The sequence below is a fragment of the Trematomus bernacchii genome, unplaced genomic scaffold, assembly GCF_902827165.1.
Source record: "Trematomus bernacchii unplaced genomic scaffold, fTreBer1.1, whole genome shotgun sequence".
In the NCBI taxonomy this organism is placed as follows: Eukaryota; Metazoa; Chordata; class Actinopteri; order Perciformes; family Nototheniidae; genus Trematomus; species Trematomus bernacchii.
Window position 1 is genome coordinate 13136025 of NW_022987593.1, and position 5714 is coordinate 13141738.

Sequence of the window (5714 nt, forward strand, 5' to 3'; positions counted from 1 at the left end):
GGAACGAAATGCTACTGCAGTGAAGTGAGTTCTAGGTCGGATATTCGACGCACCAATCTTATTATGAATACCTTTATCCATGCTTACTTCCTTATATTAGAGTAAAATATGCTTCAAATATTATAAATGTGCCTTTTGTGTGGCACACCTTTTTGATTACTCATGGATGGTTCATAAATATAAGATAATAAGTACTTTATTTATCCCAAATTAGGAAATGTTTTCGTTGAATTGATTTTAGAACATTATATTATTAGAACATCATTTCAATTATTTTAATATCTTCTATGTAATCTATTACAAAGTCAGTGACTCCAAATCTACTCTAGGTATAATAACCACACTATTACACTAGACAATTAAGACACACTTCTTTTGGTTCGATTTAAGTGCTTATTTATCAGAGGATTTGTATTTAAATGTAGTCATTTAAAGTAGTTTCTTTATTTAAAAAGTTGTATTTATTTTCGATAGCATCCACGTCATGTGACCCAGTGACTCCGAATTGGTGCACAATTGTATTACTGCACTCGATTAACTAAGACATATTTTTTATTAGATTCAAGTCCACCTTCTTTTTATTCTGTTTGAGTTTTTCATTAAAAAAGTCTTGATATTTTCAATACCTCTCATGTCATGTGATCTTGTGAATCCAAATCAATCCAGAATATTATTACTACAAATTCAATATAGTACAAGTAATGTACTTTGCATGACTGCAAAGCTAAGAATGCAGCTTATCTGAAGTCTGAACTGAAGGGGGAAATGATGATGCTTCTCTTCCTGCAGACTGTCGTCTCTCTGCAGCTGTTTCCTGCAGGTGGAGGTCAGGTTACCACAGCAACAGCACACCTTGCTAAACGTACTGCACCTCATCTGAAGAGGGGCACCCACTTTACACAGGAAACATCATCTGTGACTAAAGGTTACTTTATATGTTTAGAAGCCTTTAGTGTTTTCGTTTATTGAACAACATTCACATGTTAATGTAACATCACTGCTTTTTCCTAATCATCATAATTTATCTTGTGTGCAATGCCTTGTTTTTATGCTGCAAACATTTCCCAAATTGGGATCCATAAAGTACATCTTATCTTATTCATCTTATCTATCAGTTTAAAGATTCATTTAATTCCTCCGTGACAGCTTTGGTCTCAGTTTGAGAATATCAACTGTGATACATCTATACCCACTCATTCTGTGTTTATCAGGTTCATTGCTTTTGTAAGTATGTTTGAAAGGGGCTGTAAATAAAGTGTATTTAGATTGTAAAGGGATTTGGACTTCTTTTCCTAACACAGTGGGACATCACATGATGACAATAAGCAATCTTTGGATGTTTAATCTTACTCACACCTCCTACATCTATCTCTCAGCGTATGACTAATAGTAGGTCTTAGCCACATTCATATAAATATCCTCTCAAGAAAAACACATTTAAAATGTTAACTAGAAACTATGATTAGAATTTATATATATCCCCTCATTAAAACATCGTATTATTTTTTTCAAAACTGCAACCTGCTTACATTTGAGATTTATTTATTTATTTGTTTGGTTACAATTCCCATGAGAACTGTGACTCTATCTCCACCTGGTGGCTGTTTCTTTAATACAAAATGATTAACACTGTTTTTGCCAAATATAATTTAAACAATTGTAATCTTATTTTACATATGTATGTTTTGTGTGTTTTTTCATTAAAACAACCACAACAAAAAAGTATAATATCTTAGATAATGTAGTAACCTTTGGATGTTAGCCTTCGCATCCCATTGACTTACACATCGACTGGCCTATTACCTACCCTTGACATATTTATATAAAGCCAGGACATCCATTCTTCTTCAGAGACAGGATAGAAAAGGCCACATTTCCTAAGAGAAAACACCACTCTGCTGTACCATTTTATTTGTTGTATTATTGCCTTCTTGGGTTTGTTTTTTCTTCCCACTAACTCCATCTGCCTTCCTGCAGACATGTGGTTTTAAATATTCAGAAAATTCAACCACGAGACCAAGTCTCACAGTAAATCAAGCTGAGTAAACAAAAGTGGTTCATGGTTGGATACGGATTGTTTCATAGTATTATTGAATTATTTGAATATTTACTTCTACTTTTTTTGCCTTTATTCAAACTCTGGTTCTGCATGTTTTTGTTTCAGGTCACAAACTGACCCCTAGCATGGATAAATGGATTTAAACAGCGACAATGACGAATTTCACACGCTGCACTACATACACTTTTGAAGAGCATCCCTAAGGTCATCATCTGACCTCTGAGGGGAGAGATGAACAAAAACAAACTCTACGTCCCTTTGGTTGTCCTCTAACTTCTGACACTAATCTGTCACAGCTTTCCTCTGTTGAACATGTTTCTCAATAGAGACATTCATTTGAGTAAACTTCTTTCTCAGTTGATACAGTTGCAGTCTATTACTGTAAGCCTTTTGTATTGGCTCAGTCAAATATTTTAATGTCAGGGAAAACACACATTCACCCATTACTTTCAACATAAAATAGCTTCATATTTCTGTTGAAAAATGTTAAGTGAGTTGTGTCCTAAAAACTAATGTAATCAAATGAAACTGTTAATACCATTCCCTGATTGATTGATGCTTTATAAAGTGTGAAGCTATCTCATAAAGTCACAGTGACCTGATCCTTTCTTTAAGTTGGGAATCCATGATGCGTCCTGCAGGAAGGCATCAAATCATCAGGAAATCATGCATTCGTTGAACATCAGCATATGATTTAACGCTTGTTGTGAAATGTTACAAAAGTGATGCAGTGGTGGAAGGAAGTTCAGCCGTAGACAGATTCCCGGTTTGTAAAGGAAGAGGATTGATATCATAGTGTCTGGCATGCTCCTCTGTGACCTCCTGGAGTACACATCAAAACAAAAACAAGTAGCTGTGAGATACAAAGTCACTTACATTGCTGGGAGATGTAGCTGTCATAAACAAGCTACTCAGTGGTGAGTCAAACGTTTGGGAGGTGATCCAGTTATATATTACATAAAATAATGTTATGTGCACTTCATCCATTATTGTCTCAGTGGTGTTTTGCAATGATCCTCTGCTTGTGTCTGTGGGGAGTTTAGAAATACAAAAACAATCATGAAGCTTGAGGAAAAAAGGTCATTTTCATTATAATAAACGTTGGGTAGGTAAGTTTGAGAAACAGGCTCGAGATACACTTTTTGTTATATTCCATGGAATGCTCTTAACATCCCGATAGCAATGAATATCTTAAGTGCTTTGACAAAAAATCCATAAATTTTTTTCGTAGTACTGTACGACCATATCAATCATTTTAGCCGGCCCGGCTAAAATAACTGGATGGCCTACCTGCCTGTCAGCCTTCCATCTGTGCACAAACTTATCTCGTGCCCTCATTGGTCATGTGCGCGTTCGTGTGTGTTGGAGGAGGGGCTCTATAAGGAAGGGGCAGATTTTCTCCGGTTGTGTATTTTCAAATTCTAGCGCACTCGAGCTGGTTTCTCAAAAATTACCTACCCCACCTTTAAGCAATCAAACCTTGTGTTGTTGTATTCTAGGAACACAGGTTATAAAGATTGAATTGATTTCTGAAAGTATGAAGACCAGAGAGGAGGACAGAGTCCCAACAGCTTTGAAACTCAACTGGATAAAGCTGAATCAATTTCATTTTTACAGAAACATGAGGCTCGATGTATCTGATTCTCCTCAAGCTGTGAAAGCGAGAAGAGGAACATGAAGAAAAGGGATCTGAACCGATGCATCCAAACGTGGACTGTGGAGACAAGTCTAAGGCGATGAAATAAAACATAAAGATCCGGATCCACCACAGTAAAAAAAGCTCTTTATTCTTCTCATACTGCCTGTGCTGCAGCACCTCTTTTCACCCTCTGTCTGAAACCAGAGCCCAGTCTGCTCTGATTGGTTAGCTGGCCGGCTCTGTTGTGATTGGTCAACCGCTTAGAGATGCCTATCACGTACAATGTGTTGGAGCGCTAAGGATTTTACCCTTTGCAGACCATTAGCATGCACACAAAAAGCCTATAGAACACACTACAGGAAGGGGAAACCCCAAAAAACATTAAAGGGCCTCTTAAGAGAGTAATAATTCCCTTTACTGGAAAAGTGGACGTTTTAAGCCAATGGCTACCTGGAAAGAAGCACATCACGTTTGAATAAAATATATTGATTTAGACAATTTCCTTTTGTTCCTTTCTGTCCAGGCACAGGCAGAGTGAAGCAAACAGAGACGCTAAGATTGAGCTTAATGAAATAAAGTCTAATGAAGTAACAGCATCAAAGGACAACTGATGAGCTGCAGGACGAGGAGAAGCTCTCACTGGACAACAGAGGAATCCTTGCTGCAGTTGAACGTGGATGGATCGGTGCTTTTTGATTTTCATTTCAACCTCAGGGGTTTGTTGCAGAATGTATAACACAAATAAAGGTTGAAGACTCATTAAAACCTTCAATTAGCTGCTGAAGCCGCTCAGCTGTCAACCAAACACTGTAAAATATATACTATTCTCAGTGTCTCCTGTCACTTTCTACTTAAAGCAAACTAATACTATGCAAATAAATATTGTATCATGTGTAATGGTCTTATTAATTGTATTTCTTTTGATAACATTAAAAATCACATTAAAAAACTCAACCAACTTCAGATTCAGTCATTTGCAAGTTGACAGTTAATGCAATTATAATACTTTTTGGTATTAACATGGCATACAACACAGGACAGGAAAGAGACTGGGAGACGTTTTCCTTTCATGCTTTATTGTTTTTAATGACAATGCTAAAGTGGTTATGTTTAGCAGGTATAATGTTTGCCATTGCAAACGTAATTATCAGAAAATAATAAGTACAGCTGAGGCTAACGAGAATATCAATAGTTGGCAGTTATGTGGTCATAAACCTAATTATTGGACCCATTATGATAATGACCTGGTGATGGCAGTCAGTGAAAAGTCAGAGGATCCAAACATTATTACAGTCATCCTCAGGGGAACATTGCTGTTTGAGGCAAATCTCTGACTCACATTACCATGCATAGAGCCATCTGCTTGCATGGAAACGAAGTACACAAAAACAGCTGGATATCATGGATTTAAAATACTTTTCTTGCTCTGACTGGCTGGCTGGTGAAGTGTCTTTTGATGCTGAAGGCAGTGCATCAGAAGCTGATGGCCTCATCGCTCTCCAATCAGTTCCTGATGCAGTATCTCCAACATCAGGAAACTGTCCGTCATGTTCCTGTCCAAAGTATGTTCAGTTACACTCAGCTGTATACACACAAAGAGACACACAATTCAACTCACACAGCAATATATACCGGCTGTTTTAGGGGCGTCTCCAGCTGTACAATCCTAAAATAGGCAAAATAAATGGTCCCCTCAAAGAGGTGTTTTAAAGAGTTTTAAAGTATGAAATGTTTACCAGAAGTGTTCAATGTGAGTCTTAAAACGTCAAAAATAAAAACCGGTATGAATTAATGTCTATTTCTTTCGTCCAATATAAGGATGTTAAAATAAAATAAATATTATAAATAACTTTTTCTTGAATTGAACAAAATAAATGAGCCATGAAAATCACAACAAATGAGAAAAAGACTTAAAAATTCTTTTTTTGTTTCAAATGTTTTGTTTCTTCAGTATTTCTTTAAAAACGATTTTCTCAACAAATAAAACCACAACATTTTACTTTTCACTTTTTCTCA